This window comes from Neodiprion pinetum, chromosome 1, assembly GCF_021155775.2.
Source record: "Neodiprion pinetum isolate iyNeoPine1 chromosome 1, iyNeoPine1.2, whole genome shotgun sequence".
NCBI classification, from domain to species: Eukaryota; Metazoa; Arthropoda; class Insecta; order Hymenoptera; family Diprionidae; genus Neodiprion; species Neodiprion pinetum.
This window is the reverse complement of record NC_060232.1, coordinates 2,683,883-2,703,545: the sequence shown is the minus strand read 5'-3', so window position 1 is coordinate 2,703,545 and position 19,663 is coordinate 2,683,883. Positions and strand designations below refer to the sequence as shown.

The 19,663-nt window shown below is 45.2% G+C and overlaps 1 long non-coding RNA gene across 1 annotated transcript in view; it reads right to left on the bottom strand.

The window, feature by feature from the left end:
* Positions 1-2,099: 2,099 nt before the first annotated feature.
* The window catches only part of LOC124217852 (uncharacterized), a 31,883-nt gene continuing 14,319 nt past the window's right edge, over positions 2,100-19,663 (bottom strand). Inside the window, exons 2-3 of the long non-coding RNA XR_011177156.1 lie at positions 18,570-18,641; positions 2,100-2,162 (exon numbers count right to left, since the gene is read on the bottom strand). This is a non-coding gene — a long non-coding RNA (uncharacterized lncRNA). The remainder of the gene's footprint in view (positions 2,163-18,569; positions 18,642-19,663) is intronic.

The following is a 19,663-nucleotide window of genomic DNA, read 5'->3' as shown; positions in this document are numbered from 1 at the left end:
TATGCAGATGCACATAAACGTTGGAATTTAATCCTGATTCACGCAACCAAGATATAACTGTGGGTAGTAATAAGACATCGGCATGTTATCGTTATAATACAATCCGCACACGTTCACTGACTATCGCGGATTTAAAACTTAAGCCCGAGTTATGTACCGTATACGTTATTCGTATAAGTATTATACCGAGGTATCAGATATATAAATGTATAATATTCTCGTCCGGACGGAAATAATGATTAATTTTTATTCATGCTTTTAAGAAATATTTTACGACGGAATTGTGTATGTGTGTGTGTATGTTTTTTTTTTCTTTTGCTCACTTTTTGAGCTAATGCGTTATTTATATACGTATGTCATACGGACGTGTATTATACCTATGCTCGCCTAATCAGTTGACATCCATTACACCGAGGGACACTGCAAAGGGTTTGATTTACGATCAGGCAATGATATTATATCTGTTTACGCATTAATACTGCCACTTATCTCTGGCTGCAGGAACGAAAAATGAAAATGAATACATGGATTTGAAAAACCAGACGATGGAAACAAGTAATACTCGAGAATTCGTAAAGACAGTCAGGTTTCATTCGATTCGTTATACGCGTCGTTAATGATCACGCGTTGAAACGCGGACTCTGTAGTCCACAATTGCTCAGTTATAATTGTCATTAGCATATTTGCAGAGGAGTGCAAACACGGCACGACACAAGCGCGAAAGCTCCGGTTTAAATAATGTCACGGTTTTCTCAGCGGGCATAAAGCTTAATTAAACGTATAAAATCTTTCGCGTGCGCTTTTCAATTTCTGCCTCCGTACGTAATCCGGCACAGCTCTTCTTTTTTTCATTACGCGCGCAAAACAGAGGTATAAATATTTCGAAATACCGATATTAGTTCAAGTTCGCAAGCATCGACTACCGAACCCGAGCAAAAGCACAAAAAAAAAAAAAAAAAATTACACCTCATTCGGAGATGAATGCTTCAGACTCCTGATAATCTTGTGACGCAATATGACATTGTTGAAAAATAAAATTCTGTACACACGACGCACACTTTTCTTGCGGGTCAATTGTTCAACTGGAATGTACATACGACTTTTTAAAATATTCCAAAATTTATCGTGGAAGAAGAAGAAAATATTTCCGATAACTTTATCGTGTTACTGAAATAATTAATATACCGTAGAAAAAAATGCTGCACGTTATACAGTCTGCATAAAAATCCTTAATGTCATCGGGCGCATCAGCACGGCATATCGGTATGAAATGGAAGTAAAAAAAAAAAAAAAGAAAAAAAAAATACGTAGGTAGATATAAATATATTCAAAAATAGAAGCACGAAGGTTTTGGATCTGAATGTTAATTGAAAAATATTGCGTAATCGATAGGTCTCATCGCTCAGATATCCGGGATTGTTTGAGCACTTCCTACAAACACGGTGCCACCCGTAAGAGCCGGGGCTTTTTGTAAAGGAATAAACTTGGGAATACATCGACATTTAGATAACGATACGATTAGATGCCGAGGCTACCGTCGGGCAGCCTTGACGTCTAATTCCGGGTATATTCGATGCCGTCAACGATGGGATATACAGAAGTATTCCTCTACATGTGAATTTCTTTCGCAATAATACGAAGAATTGTGAAAACAAGTCGTCCAAGTCAGTCTGACCTAATTTTATGGGACAAAGGAATTTGTTCGCAATTGAGATTACTAGCAATAATTCCGGTCTCATAAAAATCATCCTATTTTCCTTTGTTCCACGTCTTAAAGATAGTTCAAAATTAATTAAAAAAAAAAAAAACATCAAGTTTACCCTTGAAACCACAATTAATCACCAATGTCGCAAACGACTTCCACCACTTGTATTCTCAACCCTTCAATTATATCCACGGATCGTTCGGGAACTGCCAAGAACAAAATCGCAGGTCAACGCATACAAAGCGCGCAAATATGAGAATATACCTATTAAACAAGCACCGCGAATGCGTCGACTCACCTTGCGGCTGTTATGGCGTCGTGGAGGGCGTTGCGTCGCGGGGCAACGTCCAGGGGGTGAAGGGAGGTGGGGGTGATACCCTATTCCCTCTTGTCTGCGGGAGGGGTTGGTGAACCTGCGATGGCAGTAGCTAGTCCATGACGTCGGGTCCTTGAGCAGCTGTAACAGGAACGATTCACCGGGTCACAATCACAACTGGTTGCGGCGGAAGGATCGGCCTCACAGTCAGAGTAATTCGGCCTCATTTTTGGGTCCGTTCGACTCCCGTCGACGGCCTCGCGCGCACTGGTCCACGATCTTTAATCTTACACCGGCAAGGAATCGCGGGCAAACGACTAGCCGCGAACAGAGGTCAAAAAGCGTCTAACGTCCTGAGCGCGAAACTTGGTCGTTGCGGTGTATTTACGGCGATCAGCGGTAACGTATCCGAGCACGTGTGCCGGGGCTCTGGTTCTGGCCTAGACGCCCGGCTGTAATATCGCGTGGCCGCGGAACTCGGCTCTGTAGGTACAAACAAGACGTAGAAAATCGCGTCGGCGACGCGGGTTGCGAGGCGGTTCCGAGGGGAACCAGGTGGAACAGGCCAATCAGGCTTCAACGCCGCGTGTGTACGTCTACCTGCGGTCGACTTCGGACTTGCACCGGAGGCATTTCGATCGGCTTCGGCATCGCGGCAACCGTCTGTATTATGCCCATGGATACCAACCTTGGACTCGTCCGTCCGTCCAACGACGCCGCTGGACGTCGGACGTCGCGACGTCCGCTTGACTTTACTACTTTGTAAACGCGGAAAGAACGGAGGGAGTTCGGGAGGCGAAAAGTCGACGATGGATACGACGTTGCCGCACGAAAATTCATCCGGTTGTGTGAATTCAGCCGAGAAGGCTGGCGTTGTGTACAATTTTCCCTGGAACCACGCTGATTGAGTCACTGGACCGTTTTACCTGACCCAACTCGGTTCTAATGGACGGCCGTTGTTATACCCTTTCAACGCTTTTTTAATCTCGTTTTTAATTTTAATGAACGAAGGATTTCGCAAACCAGCTCTCGCTACGCTGGTCTCTTATTTTTTTCTCCTTCTTTTTCTTCAGGTTCCGCAGCGCAGTGACCAAGAAATTAAAGGTTTTCTGATGGACAATGGGCATCCTGCATGTATTACCAAGTATTTACATACCCAGACTGTCCCTGTGGAATCCGAAGTACAGAATTTTGGGAATTCGAGAAAACGACACGACACACCGTGTAGTACAACGTAATCTGTAAATTATAAAATATGTTTTTGGCACGATTTACAGTTACGATGTACGGTCGCGTGGCTGAACGCAATGGCGATGTTTCACCGACTTCGTATATACTCCAGTTGCAGCCCTCGGGAGTATAAATTCGTCGGGCGCATTTGCATGTTTTAATAAAGTTTATAGGCAGGCAATTGTTTGCTTGACAAGCAAGCCATTCGCCGGTACCTACTGTAGCAGAGTTTGTATACTGCAGTATATACATGCGAATGAAAACAAGGGCGTATACCACGGAAAGGGGAAGACGGAGAGAGTGTGTGTGTGTGTGTGTGTGTGCAAGAGAGAGAGAGAGCGAGAGAGAGGGAGGAAACGTGGGGGATAGACGAAGGGTGAAACACAGTTGCAGAGAAAATTTGAAGGAAAATCGGAGAGAGGGAAACGGTGAACGGAAGTCTAACCTCCGCGGAGGCTGCTTCATTGTTCGTCCTGAGTACGTACGACGGTGGAAATTGTAGACCGAATAAATTATAATTCGTACGCGTATATCTACAAGGGCGGCCTCCCTTCTTCTTTTTCCTCTTCCGCGATTTTGCACCGCTCGAGGATTCAAGGATCGTTGGGTTTCCTTCGCGACGCATAGATTGCAAAGCACCGCGATGATTTACGGCCCCGCATAAACAGCCCGACGTACGCGTATCGTCTTCGTATAATCCTATTTCATTTCGCCCCATCCTCCTCCAATATTTCGCGGGGGATTCAGCCGGATAAAATTCCCTTCCAATTTTGATACACGCAAGCCCCCCACGACAAATATGGATAAGACTGAAAAAACGAAAATTCGTTTCTTAGATAAAGAAGAAGTCAGAGGCAAAACTTATCACGCAGAAGATGGCGTTTTCACGACTTTGCCTATATGTTTACATGGCCGCATTGCGAGATAGTGATAGAAATTTACGAGAGGTGCAGATTCGTCGGAAATTGAATAAAATCGTACTTTACGTGCCGTCCGAATTGTAACGATCGAATTTAACAGACAATGAATACATCGGTTGCACAATCCATAGCACAATGGCGATGTGCGGTGTTTTCTTCCAAGCTGAACGAAACCTTTTCGACGTCGCTGTTGCGAATGTCTGGAAACACGCCCGCAGACTGAAAGGTGAAAATCCACTCGTCTGTAACAAGCAAATGCTAAAGACAAGGCGAAGGTCTACAGTTTTATTGCTTGTTCGTGCAGTTTGAAATGCGAGCAAGAAAATGTCGCTGAAATACCAAAGATGAACGTTGTGCGCGAACATCGTTGAAAAATATTCATGTAATGCGAATTGCGCTTATTTTGAACCCCCGCAAGTTTTGTGTCCGTGAATTTTTTACGACCAGTTCGTATACAAGGGGTGAGAAATGGTCGATTTTGACACGCGAGTCGGGTACGAAATTAGTTTTCTATTTTTACCCATATACGTACACAATAACGATATATATTTCCCCGTGTGCACGACGAAAAGATCGCTCAATGTGTATTTGTGTACCATGCGAACGTGGACACCGGATCGGGGGTAGGTGGCATTCAACCACTTACTGAAATTGCCCTCTGGGAAAAGACAATAAAACATTCATTGCTGGGCATCAAGGTTGATTGCAGCCGCGGTTAGCTGCCACCGCGACTCTCTGGCGTTTAAGCAAAACCCTATACGCACATGCATAGTCGGGTATGAGGTAGCAATTTGTTAATTTATACGCGCGAAATCAACCACGACAGACAACTAAGGAGAGTGATCGACGCGTATCGCCTATAACGTAGAGAGAACGACGATGATCGCGTTATTGAGTCGCGTGGCAGCGATTAAGATTTTATCGAATCTGTTTTCATAATTTTAATCAACCTGTAGCGGCTACCTAAACACGACGTCGAGGTATGTTAATAAACGCGCGTAAATTATTAACGCGAGTCTAAAGCAGTGTAAGCTGCGTGTAATAATCGGATCGCTAAAAATAACCGCTGCACAAACGGTTTTACAGCCCGTGTGCGTACACACACGTATATAAAACACTTCGGTTATCGGTAATTCGTATTTTTGATTCTCCCTCCTCGAATTTTCTCATCTTCGTATCGTGTTTTTTACTTTACTTTTCTTTTTCTCCTTTCTTCATCACTACTCGAATTTACTCCCCACGGTAATAAAAATGTCGAACATCTTTAGTACACGGTCTGTATAACGTATTACACACGCTTACAGACGTGCGAGAAGCAAAGTTCGAGCGCATAATAAACGAATGAAATCCTCGTCTCACCGATGGTCGCAGACCAGGAAGACCCACACCAAGAAGACGCGAATAATTAACCTAACCGAACCGAAAATTTCAATTAAATGGCCTCTCGAGATTGGTCAGCGATTCGAAACTCGGCTGGATAAGCCGAGACAAGCTGCTCTTGCCGCCGCAACGAATATCTGGAAATATGACTGCGCCATCCCCGCAATTTGAGTACCGTTAATTTCCTCGATTGGTTGTTCGCTCGGATGCCTTGTCCAGAAATATTCGGTCCAACCCACGAATTAAGAAACCCAGTCTGGGATGTCTTAATTGGTCGGGCTCCTTCTCTCCCCCTGTGGTTTTTCTCCCGTACAGCCGAACTTCTCCCCACTCGTTTCATTCGTGGCCAATGCCAGATACAGCTTCGCGTTCCGATAGTCTCGTTACTGTATTTCGGTTCAAGAACCGCGCCAACACATTACACATATATATATACAAACATATACCCATATGCATATGGGCTCAGGCTCATCGTCGCCAGAGTTTCAACGCATGAACACATCTAATAAATCTAAACACACGCTGCATTTCGAGAGTATAATTCAGCCCTTTGTCTGCCCCGACCCGTCAGTGTAATCAAAAGAGTTATTGTCGAGGGTGACGACGTTCTTCAACGAACTCACGCGAGTAAAATCAACGCTAGTTTTCGTTAAATATTAACGTTTGAAACGGGCCTCAATTCGAGTCTGAGGTCGAATCCAGTTGTAGAAACTGATTGTATCGACAGAAATAGAAGAAAGTGGTTGTATACAAGCCGTAATTAGACCCCGACAGTTTTACAATGTATGAAAAAGTCCAGGTTGGGCTTTAAAGCGTTGGGAATTACAAGGGATCAAGAATATGGTATATACCTGAGGTGCGAAGTGCGTGAGGAAGAACACGAGCCTATCTTTATGCCTTGTACCTGTATAAACCGGCGCCATAACCGTGTACACAATGGTCTTTCACCTTTATGATTTTATAAGGGGTAATCTATCAGGAAACGAACGCTAAGTAGGCATTCGTAATTGTGAATACAAGACCGTTTCAAGGGTCTCCGCGTCATGCAAACATCGAGTCACGGTCACAGCTCGAGGTTTAAGAGTAGTTGTAACGTTATTTCGAACTATATCATATCATTCGTCGGATGCTTTTCTAGAGGTTTTAAATTCGGGCCACATGGCTTTGGCATGTGACTATTTTAAACTGTTTTTCAAACGGATATCTCAACTACGTGTCTGCAAATCCACGATCCCTCTCCAAGCGTCGAAACCAAGCCTGATCAACGATTGCCTTTATGAAATCTTTGGGCAAAACGGGCATATTAAGTACGGACAAATGTCCGTTCGTATCCAAATACTGCCGCGGAGGTTTGACGTATCGAAATATAAACGTTCAAGAGAAGTAAAAAGCATTACAGCAAAGAGAATTGCAATAGCAGCTTCCTGCAGTTGAAGTTGAACAACTTTAGGTACCTACTTTGGCGAATGGGAAATGCATTGTTGTAGTAAGTTGATATAAACGAATGTTGATGGACGTACTACGGTTAGGTAGATAGACAGGTAGGTACATAATAAAATGAGTGCCCATTGAGTGTTGAGTGTTATGTGTTTCGCAGCCACGAGTTAATAAAAATGCGAGAATGCTGCTTTCCATTCGTTGTAAAAACAAAGAAACGAAAGATAAAAAAATAAAAAAAACCACAATTACGATGATACAATTCTTGGATGTATGTATTTATCGTAATGTGCATTATACCTATGTACCGTCATATTTATCACCTACTTAACTCCTTACGCCGATTTGTCTTAGAGGTAACCTCCTTCCCTACCTCGACCCCTTCAACTTACCTACGTATAACGTTACTACGTTCACACTTCTCGCGGTCCCTCGAGCATGGTGCGGGAGAGCATATAAGAGCTCATAAATGTGAATTTAAGAGGCGCAATAAAAACACATTGAAATCGAGAGTGAGCGACCGTATGCAGAAGCCAGATTGATCGTTCCGTCTCCCTCACCTTCCGTTTTCCGTCTCTCACTCTCCTTCTCTTTCTCTCTTTTGCGAATATATTCGCGGGCTTGACTGCACCGGACGCATATATATAACCGAAGTGTTAACTCTTTTCACCGGTGAAAAATCAGGCCGGAAGGATAGGCCACGGCAACGTATTTCCGAAAATTTTTCAAGGACACTACCATCTATTCCGCGGGGACTTATACCTACCCCGAAACAACATTATATTCCTGTCAGCACGACCGGCGTTTATTTGGACTCAGACTTTACCGCCGTGACGGCGTTAAGCACGTCGTAAGCAAATGGGAGTCGAACGAATGGAGGTTACGGCAATTCTTAAATCTCACTTGCCAGACTTGCGCTTTCCATTTCATTTCTGAGGTTTTGCGCGCTAGGAGAAAATCGACCTACAGCGGCGAAAATTGGAGAAAATAAGTAAACAAAAAATATGTTTAACGCGCCGTGATTGTTCACCCCTTTCAGTCTTGTTGATACTCTCCAAACGAGATGTTTGTCCCAAAGACATTAGTCACAACGAGGTATTTTCTCACCGAGTCCTTGGGCCCTTCTTTTAGGGGCCTGAATACTGCTTCGGAGAATCGACCGAAACCAGCTGCGGGTCTTCCAAGCGTAAAGTTCAATTGGTATGATTTTAATTTTTTTACCGTCGACTGCGACGATACGTAAATGAAAGGCCTGGGGTCGAGCTGGCAGATATTCGAAGCTGAGACAGAGAGCGGCCATGATTCTCTCCGAGGTTATATGTACAAGTCTGGATCAGCTTTCGTCTAGCAATCTTTATTGTGCATATAACAGGCGTGCGTTTACATCTGTTGCACATCGGGTCTATGTACGTAAGTCGAAACGGCAATCAATTGATTTTTATCTATCGTATCCGTGACGTCGACTGTAGCGATACGGTATAAAATACGATAGACCAAGGTAAAAGGATAAAAATACGAGAAAAATCAAGATTCCGTAGGTAAATTTTCAATAATTATTCACAGTCTCGATGCTGAGAGAAGACGCAGGCCTTCCGAGATCGGACGAGCCACCGATTCTTGGACAGCAAAGCCAGAGCTCGGCTGTTTCTCCAGGCATAAATATCGACCGACACACCGACTCCGTGGACACGCAACAATATCGGACCAGCGAACCCAGCTCGCCGTCGGTTCTCCAGCTCTTTTCATCGATGAAGGGCAGCGACGTTAGTTCCCGATAACTTAACGTTCGTCCGACAAGAGCGTGAAACGTTTTTGAATAAAATTCAAATAAAACACCGGTGACGCTGTCGAGTCGTGGTAAGAAAACAAAATTCTGAAGCTATCAGCGTGGCACGTTATGGAAAGTGAATTTGAAAGATACCAGGACCCAAACCACACTTCCAATTCCATTCTCCAGCCCAGCTTGCACGCGGCATCGCATAACAGAATAGATAACACGGCGAAGTGAAGAAGTGAAGGGTTCGATTCACTGTCGGCGAGGCTGAACACGGATGGCTCGAACAGGGAGCACACGTATTGCGACCTGGTACACCTATACAAGTTTCCGTTCCGCCGTTCCGTGTCCGTGCCCACGAGCTGGAAGTAGCGGGGAGACCGGCGAACCTGGACGAAGTTATCTGGAAGGCGTGCATGAAGACCGCTCGCAGGTTGCCAATTACATGCAAATTCCTCGGCGAAGGGGTATAACTTTTTTCATCTAGCTGCCGCTGCCGCTGCCGCTGCTGCTGCTGCTGCCGCTCGGCTATAAAGCGCAGCAGAAACCTCGAGCCGATTGGCCCGCCGTCGAACCCTGACATGTGGGTATTATATTCACGGAGGAATCTCTCCACGTCAGCATCTGCATATTCCAGGCCTGTTTCCGTAATAACTTTCAGCCGCGTTCAATGGATAGGCGTGCATTGAAAATGACCAAGCCCCGAGTTTCCGTTTCACAATCAGCCCTTAGTGAGTACATCGCGCCACTTCCGTTGCGGAATTTGTTCCTCGCGTCACGGTATCGGGGCGTAATAAGCGGAATGGAAACGAGCGAGGCAGGCTGGAATGGACTGCGAAGCCGTCTGAAAGGGTATCGGCAGGTAGGTGAGTACTCGGATACTTAGAAACGACTGTTAGAACGTCTGAGAAAAATTTCCTTCTACCTCGTCATCGACGTCATCACAATTACAGATATTTACAACTTGTTCGGTGTGTACACAATGGGTGAAAAGTAATTTGGTAAATCACTCGTCAAACCTGACCCCCGTAAACTTGTCTGAAATATTTAGGCTGCTGAGTCAACAAAGTGTCCGAACCAGGTATAAGTCGAGGGAATTGAACGAGCTTAACCGCATCAAGGAAAGTTTACAATACTACGGTAGTTGTATTCAAGTTTCTCTACCGACGTACACGCGATGTCAGCAGTTCGGTTCGACCTGGCCATATTTGAGGTGAAGAAAAAAAAAGCACACGGAACCTTGCGACTCGTTGTCCGAGCTTTCAAACCACACGGCAAATAATACATTGCCAATTACCGCATGGGGCAGGTGAGTATAATGATATGGTATTCATGCTCGGCACACATGCCTGGTCGTGTGGCGCACGGCATCCGTGTATTGTACGTGCCGGCAACGTTTCCCAAAGGTTATAACAACCGCCGTAAAACAATGAGCCCCGCGTCGCAGGTGTAGGCGGTCGTGTTTCGAGCTTGCAAATGTAGCGCCATCATAAACAAGGCGGAAGGTAGGTAGGTACACTGTAATGCAGGGTATGCATGCGGCTGACCACCACCTAACCCAAGAACCCCGTCACGCGGTCGCTAAGCACTCAGAAACCAAGCTCACTCAACGTTAGACCCACGGTTAGGTGCATTACGGCGATACATGTCAAGTCGGATCGTAGCTCAAATTGGATCACGCACCTTGTATCTCGATGGCTGCTAATTGCGTTCAAATTTCAATACTGTGCCAGGTATACACCTTCGGATACTCCAAGTACTCGGTACCGACTCGCGTTGTCCGTACATTCATAATTGTGCCGAGCGAATCTCTTGGATGATCTGGATCACTTGCAATGGTGGGAAATGGACAGAGATACTTCGGTGATTATTAGTGCCGATGATTACCGTATACGTGTGAATAAGTACGCAATGGCGCGGCTCTGCTACTGCTGCACAGGACGAAGAGTTTACGGTCTCTCAACGTTATATTGCCTGTATATCGCTCACAATTCTCCGCTAATGCTTTACCCATTAGTTTAAATTGGTTGTCAAACTTTTGCTGCTACCCAGACCAAGCGGCTGTATGTAACGGTGTCGGGTGATTAAAGCGAGAATAGATGAACTTTTCGACGAAAAAATAATAAGACACCGATTCACCAATTTCTAAATACACTCGTATCTATACTGCAGAAATTTTCTCATTACGGAGGTCATAAATATTCAAATATCTCTGCACCAGCACCACACGCGTTACGTTATATGAAAACGGATCGTAATTAGAGATATGAAGTCGAAACGGTTCAAGTCCCGAAATGAAGCCGTGTGGAGGATTACCCTGCAGGATCGTTGGTTAAATACAGGAGTTATTAAAAATGTATATCAGGATACCAGAGCGAACGGAGATTCGGACTCGTGAATTGCGGTACAGGGAGCCCAAAACGGTGCGGTGAGCATAACTCGGTGTTATTACATCCGTTAATCTCCAGGGTTGTTCCGGCGGCGTATAAGGGGTGAAATTGGTGAGGGTAGAGGGAAACTATAACCACGGGTCTGACAGGAATCGTACAGCCATTAGGCATGGTTAAAATATTCGAAAAATTCGTGTGAACAAAAAACAAATTCCTCCACCGAGGATTTCAGTCTAATCTCTTCTCGCGGACTAAAAGGGCTGCATAGACAACGGAGAGGGATGAAAAGTGAGGAAAAGAGGATAGGGGAAGACGAGCTGTAACGGTGAAATCATTTCTTGGAATTTCGAACCTTACGTAGGTTGCACAAATACGTGTTTAGGGTTTACGTAGGAAGCTAAATACACGCGGAGCCGGAGGATGAAGAGGATGAATAAGGAGGTGGGAAAGGCTGCATCCAGCCTAAGGTAAAGGGGGAGGCGGGGAGGGAGAAAGGGCAAAAGAAGCGAAGCATCTAATGGATGCGAATATATCGCAGCAATAAATTTCACAAAAAGCGGTGAGAGTGCTTCGGTGCACGGGGAGTGTTCGGGAACTTACTTCTTGTCGGACGAGAGGCGAAGCTGAGGGAAGAAAGGAAGGTAGGAAGGAAGGAAGGAAGGAAGGAAGGTGGAAAGGAAAGATGGCGCAAATCGAAGAAAAAGGAGAAAAACCGTGGAAAGCTAGTCGAGAGCGAGCCGGACTCCCCGTCACGTTCACGCTACGTGACGGCGGCCATCTTGGCTCGACGAGGCGACGACCAATCCTCGCGCCTTCCGTCTCTCGGCGGCAAAAGCGAAGCAGGGGTGCGCGGTGGGGCGGAATAAGGGTGGGAGCAGCCGCGGAGGGCGGAAGGGGGTGAGGGGCGAACAACCCCCGACGCGAAGGCAACATCCCCGCCAACAGAACCACCCGGCAGCCACGATCAATACCGGCTACGCCCCACCCTCCACCCTCGCAACTCCCGCTGCAGGGGTTCAAGTCGTACGGAAGATACATTCTCTTAGAATCCAGGGGAACGTAAGTAACAAAATGACGCAACCAGGCGAATATATTTTACCCATACATATTGAACCCAGCTTCTGATATTATATGTACAAAGCACGCGTTGCTGATATTTGAAAATTTGAAATAAATTGAACAGAGAAATTCCAGACTTTATTCTTCGTCGTATTAAAGAAAAAGATGCGTTCTAGAAAAATTCTTTCTCTACTCAGAATTATTTTCAACTAAGCAATGATATTTTTCTCTCAAAATGGCAATTAGGTACCAAAAAAAAAAAAAGAAAAGAAAAGAAATTGATAATTCTTAAATGCGAAAAGTTTCTTCACAGCTTTATGAATATATTTATGAGATATGTACTGCGCAAAGGAATGGCGAATTCTGCGCGACAATGATCAAAATGGGTGCGGTCGTCGGTGGTTTTCAAATTCCTCGGTTCCTTTTCATCCTTTATTTTACTTCTTTCTTCAACTTTTTTTTTTTTTACCCGACCAGCCCCATTTTGCGACCGCAATAAAAAGGCTGATTTCTCGAGTGAGGTACCTATATCTCAATTAGAGAAGTAGGTAACTACCTGAACGAAGAAGATAATTTTGCGTCTCCGCTTTACGAGTGAGTCCGTGAGTTGGGTTGATCGTGGGCGATAGCCTGGGGTTTTTAAGATATCTGCAAGTTTCGTTTTTCTCCGTCCAGTTCCGACCATAAGATCGAAGAGAAAGAGTCTTGTGATCTTCTGCCTGGTTGTACATTCGCTTGTGGAAATTGCACCGCTGCTGTAAGAACGCTTGAATTATTCCGCGAGGTGGAAAAAATTAAAATTCGAACTCGGTACGGGCTCGTTCGGGAACGTCGCGAAGCTCTCTCGAGGGATTCCGCGAGCTCTTTGTAACCCGACCGCCTCGCAAGCTGCCGCGGTTGGGAGCCACGTACCTCGACATTCTGGCTCCCTGAACGAGCCTCGAAACAAAGGGGGTCGAGCTATTCCAACACTCTAAATACAATATGTAATGAAAAGTTTCCTCATCAACGAAAGTTACCCGACGTATAGCCCCCGCTGTTGTACTCGTGGTTACCCACTCCTCTCTTTCTCGTCACTTTGCAGTAACGGAAGAACAGGGAAATGCAGGACCGACACTACATTACGGGTGTATATACGGTATAGTTGTTGGGGGATGAGCTTGGCTGATGAAAAACGAGAATAAGGATGATAATATTAACGTCGCCGGTACTCTGGACGGCCACAAATGTCAGAGGGAAAAAGTCTCGGGGTTTAAGGTGAAATAGAGAAATTTCAGAGTCGTGAAAGTGTAAATTAAGATTTTTGTGAAGATCTCGGTGGAACGAAACGCGGACCAATCGCACCGGAGGAGGATTAACTGAGACGTAAAATGGGCGTAGTGGAATATAGCTGCGGGAATAACCCACACTGTTCTTCGGAACGTGTGTATATACCTACTTATGGAAAAAATCTGGTATATGGGAACCGAGTAGAGCAGCTGAAGAATTACGAAGACGTGGAAAGCGGAATAAGGGTAAGAAGAAGAAGAGGAAGAGGAGCGTTGTGTGGATTATGTGTGAAGGTTGAACGGCACCGAGTTGCCTCTTCTTCGTCTTCTTCTTCTTCTTCTTCTGGCGGAGGGAACGAAGGAGAAATACGTCGAGGCTCTGCCCTCTGATTATATCCACTGGTGGTTCGTATAATAACAAGTTCATAAAGACGGTGAAGCGCATGCCCACCGCACTCACAAATGTTATGAATAATATTACCATTGCACGGGGCCCCCCGAAGCGGAGGCCGTGGCTCCTCCACCGCCGCTCGACGAGGGTCCAAGGATCCTCCGAAGGCAGCCGGCCTATCGGCGATCCTCAGGGCCGCGTGGGAGGAGGACGAGGATTCATCCGAAAAGGTTATATAGTAGGGACGGCCTCGAAGACGTCTTATTTGAAACAATGTTTCTAGTCGCGGAGCCGCTCCTCCAGGACCGTAGTAAATCCTCATTCGAATCCCCTTCCTTCTATCCCTCTCGGAACGCTCATGCCCGTATAAAAGGATGAAGAGAGAGAGAGAGAGAGGGAGGAAAAAAAGAAAAAGAAAAGAAAAGAGAAAATCTTCTCTCATCCGCGCATATAGTCCTTTATTTTATTCGCCGAGTCTTGACGTCGGTCAAGCTTTGATGTAGGTCTTCCAGTATGGGTGCCCGCATCTCACGCACGGAGTCCAATTCAACCGTCTGAACAGGCCGGGGAAATTACATCAAGCATCGGCGATACGGGATAAGCTACAAAATTCGTTTCTTCCTTCGTCTTGTTTCTGCTATCTTTTCTAAAGGATCGCTCTCTTTCGGCGTCACGATTCTGCTCTCGGCCACGCCCAGGCACCGTCGAATCCCGTTGGAACATGAGAACGGGACAAAGGGTGAAGCGCACGAGGTACCGAGTCCTGAATTAATTGTAAGACGAACTCTTGGCTCCGTTAACGATCACCTTAAAAGCTCGTACGACTAGGAGCTTTTTGGAACGAGGGTGATCCTACAGGTAGCCAAAAGTCGAATCACCTCGGCATATGGATCGCAGCTTTTACATATATCCAAAGTCGCACACGAGATAACTCGACGAGTAATAAATCAGATGGCAAGTCTGCACGACACGCGAGTCGTAATATTTAAGTTAATGGCTTCGTGATAATAAAGTTAATGGCTTTATGATAGTCGTTCGAGACACCGGCTTACGTGTGTATAAACTGCACGTAGAAATATGGAGGAGGTGTGCGCATTCGTACATGGATCACCTTCGCCACACCTGTCCGACGATATCCAGAAGCCGTCAAGTCCTGATTTCGACCTCGCGTTAACCAAGAACACGTGACCCATGCCCGGCATCCCGGACGAGGCACGGGACCCTCTTCCAAGGGGTGGTGAAGGATGAAAATGCTCTTCTTTTGAAAATTGGGCTAATTGAGCCACGCGTTGATCCGACGATGATCGTTTACGAACATTTATATCAAGAGTGGATCGAGTTTCTGATGGCAAATTTAACGCCAATCGGCGTCGCTCGTAAGGGGTGGATAACCTGGATGAGGATGGAACCGAATCGCGTGTCGAAGAGAAGTGACAAAAACGAGAAACACGAACGGGAGAAACTCGGGAGGAAAGCTCGCGAGTAAATTGCTCCCTTATGATGTTCGCGTAAGTATGGCTGTGGGTTAAATATTCACCACTCGAGTGGCGTGCGTTCTACGAGAGCGAAATTATGCCCCCGCCTAACCCGGGCTTAGGTGCGTGGTAGGTACTACGGCGTTTCGCTTTGACGATTAAATCTAACTGCCACGGTTAATTAGTCCCTGAGCAAATTGACCGCGGTCAGTCGGACGGCTACTCCGAGCCGCAATTCTCGATAACTCGAAGCGTACTTTACCGCACGAACATCGAAACCATATTCAGCCGCATGAAAATGACCAGCCGTGGATTACGTTCCGGTAATTTGATAGCCAATCCGTTCGTCCGCGATAAACGAAAACGCGACGTTGGGACGGTTTTCCGTGAATAGATATAGATTCGGACCGTCGAGAGAAAAAATTATTTTCTATCTTTCCTGATTACCGTGTCCCAGCTAAGTGTTCCGACGATATTGTGGAGTTCATTGGAACCGCAGCGGGCATATCGGGAATGAAATTGACACATGGACAGGGGTTGAATATCGAGAGATGCCTAATTGAATCCAACAGCGATGGCTGCGGCACGGCTATATAGACGGGGAGAGATACGGCCGACCGTAAATAAGTTATTACGACTTCTGACAGTATTTACTAAATTGATCCAATAATCCCCCCAGCGCCACATAAAGCAACGTGGCAATATACCTGTAAGATATGTACATCTACGTATGTATTACATGCATAAAAATATATACCAAATCCGTATAATACCTTCATTATTTCTACACCGCTAATTAATTATGTATACAAGGGAGCCCGTTTCCTTGTTTCTATTTTTTCATTAGCTTTCAGCTTTCATACACCTTTTTGTCTGATGATAATTCCTGAAGATGAACGTTTGGATAAGTTACCAAGAGATACTACCGAGTTTCAGCTTAATTAATCCAGGCGAGGTATGTTAAGTGTACATACATCCAGCTCTGCACCCACGTAAACACGATGAAACCGAACTTAACGTCGGTACAAAACTTGATAAGAATCTCGTTAGAGTCCCGGAGTGTAATTAACGTCTGCAGGTTGACCGAAGCCGATGGCGCAGAGCTTTATGCAAAGCTTCCTTGCGATGTGGTTGGAAGTGAGCAACTGTGGAACACATCGGAGGCCGCCATTTCCCACCTTCGGAATTCATTTTGGGGCAAAAAGTTCGCGCTGCTTTCGTCGCGTATGGAAACGGAGCTTACATGTAATCTGAATTTGTAATAGACCGAATGATTACATTTAGACGGATTGCGGCACATGAACCTTATATTCCTGCACTCCACTGTCCGCTGAGTGATTTATACATAAAGTTGTTTTTGCAACTCGCACGAGTCGGCGGAGTCAAAGAAATATCAAACATTTCTCAACAGGCGCGATTTATAACAAGACATGTGCTGCGTACATTCAGAAAAAGAAAAAGAAAGCTAAATATATATGTATAAATATAAACGAATAAATCAGGAAGAAAAACAAGGACTTTGGCATATCCTTGCTCACGTACAACCTGTCCTGCACTTTTTATTCCTACCAAGCGTACGGCAATTAAACGTTTAATTACCTTGCAATTTGCAGTCGTGAAAATTTCACGGAATGCACGGTTGTCGTAGCAGTCAAATGATCATAAACGCGAAAACTTAAGGGGGGTGCGATGTTCGATTTCGACGTTGACGTAAATATCTCCAAATATCAAAGTCCACGTGTCTCAAAAGCGAAAGAAGGCTTAACAGCCCCATTCTATACACAGTTCTGAAGAAAAACACTCCAATGCTTTTTCATTTGACGCAGGAATAAAGAAATGGTGTAGATTCTACAAACTTAGTATCAGATCCATTGAACTAAGAATTGCGATTTCGTAGAATCCATGCCATTTATTTATTACTGCGTCTAAGGAAAACGTATTGGAATGTTTTTGTTCAGAATTGCACATAGAATGGGACTGTTGGGCCCTTTTTCGCTTTTGAGATACGTGGACTTCGATATTTTGAGATACATGCGACAGGGACACTCGCTTGATTTCCACCGCAGTGATCGACGTGAAATTTCAGATCCTTCGAATAGACCTCCTCCTCGATAGACCTCTGTAACGATTTTCCGAACACCCGAAGTCTCGAAGGGTCGGTGGATGGATCGAGGATGCAAAATCGAGTTTCGGTTCGGTTCGCGTCGGCATCTGCACGCTGTTCGCGGTGGTATAACACGGCTTCGTATAAGTATTATTTTGTTGCGTTTAAATGAGCTGTTGGTCGCGGCCGGTTAACGCGTCTAATAAACATGAAATATTACGACAATAAAAGAATCATCATATAATGCCGAAGTACCGAAGTCCCGGTGCTCCCGCACGAGAGTCAACCTCTCTCCGCGCCTTGGTGCCAGGCCGTTCTCCATCTCTCTCGGCCTTTCGTTTTTGCACTCATTCCCTCTCTTTCTCTCTCTCCTCTGTTCTCCGCAAGCTTTATCTCACGCGTTATTCTCGTCGCTCAGGTATCCAGATTCGATTCGCTTCTCAACGTATCGTACTCGCTGTATAAGGAGCTTTTCGGGAATCGCGCGTGAAATTACGCTGTTCGCACCAATGCAGGTATAAACGAATTTTCGGATCAATAATCGTGGGAACGCGATTCAGCGCCGGTTCGTCTTGCGTAGGGGAAAAATCTTGATGGCCGATCTCATTAGTCGTCGTCGTTAGAACCCGCGTCGCGTATTGAAACGTCCAAAATACTCGACACTTGGACGCTCTTATTACCCGGGAGCGACGTTCCGCGTTATCGTCATCGTAAGTCACGATAAGAGAAACGTGGTGGCAGATTTATTCAAGCCAATAGTCGGACAAAAACGTCCGTTTGACATTGAAATTTAGAAAAATATCATCCACGCAGAAGGAGACTCCTCGTATTCGCGTAGAGAAGAAAAAGATCAGATTTTACTCGAATTTTCTGGAAAAGAAGGACACGTTAAAGCTTGTGGCAAAAAATACCCATGTCACCTATATTTTTCACTATAAATTTACCAGATTTTATTCTCCACACAGTGATTTTCACTACTATTTACCTCTAGAGTAAATTCTGTATTTTACGAATTATATTTGACCAAAGACCCGATGTGTTCTTCTTTTACTCCAGCTTGCGTAAAATCTGCTCTTTAATTCTCTCCGTGAATCATTCTATTAAAAATTTGCCTACTCACCTCTGATTTCGAGAGACCGTTGTTGCGGAGGGGAGCCAAGAGGGCGAATTCCTCGTCGCCGCATGAGGAATCCTGAAACAAAAAGCACGCGAAACGTCATTCGATTAAAATAATTTTCACGATTGTTCAGAAAGATTTCAATTGTAAAAATGAAACAGAATCAGTTCGATCCTACAAGTCAGATCGCGTTTTACACCAGTCACGAATTCGTTTCATTATAACTACGGAGTTGGCTGCCTCACCTAATTCGTGGATATTTCGGTGTTATTTTAAAGCTTCGCGGAGCTTACGTTCATGACTGCATATTCATGGCGAGGAAACAGCGTTTATCAACGACACAATGGCTCCGCTCAATGAGCAACAACGTCGTAAAGCTGCACGGTCCAACGCGCAGACTGCAACGCTTTGACAGAAGCCCCTCGCACCTATCCTAGCGATATGTGACATCCGGCATTGCGGCAGTCTGTAAACGCGTGCGATGCACCGCTATTTTATCTTTAAAATTCAGTCGCAACTAGCTACCCCGACTTCCCTCCTGGCAGCTAACAGCAGAACGGAAATGGTGCCAAAAGTTTTTGCACCGCGTAAAAACCGAGTCCCAAAATATGCCGAGTAGTCTTCTGTGACACTAGCGACGGTTTGTCTCGCAGTACATCGAACCATTCACGCACCAAAATTGGTGAAAATAAATAAATTACGCGATTCGAAGTTCCGTCGCTATTATCTTGCGATTCATGCAAAAATCTTGAGAATATACGTTTTTTTTTATTTTTATACGTATTTATTCGCGTACTGCAAAGCCTGTCGACACTTTTCCGATGTTTAACCCGTGTCTTTTTTCCCTCGTCTGCAGTCTATGTATACACATATATGTGTATATTTGTGATATATTTATAAACTGGCTAGCACTTTTGAAGTGTAAAGTGAGCGCGTTGTGTATACGGAACGAAAAAAGATATGGAGTACAGAAGAGAGGAGTGAAAAATAGGAATATCCTACCCAGTGGCGTCGGAAGATGAACGTCGGCCATTCCGCGGCCGTCGGGACGCCTCGAAGCGTCGATGCAAGATCCGTCGCTGGAAGAGCGTGGATAT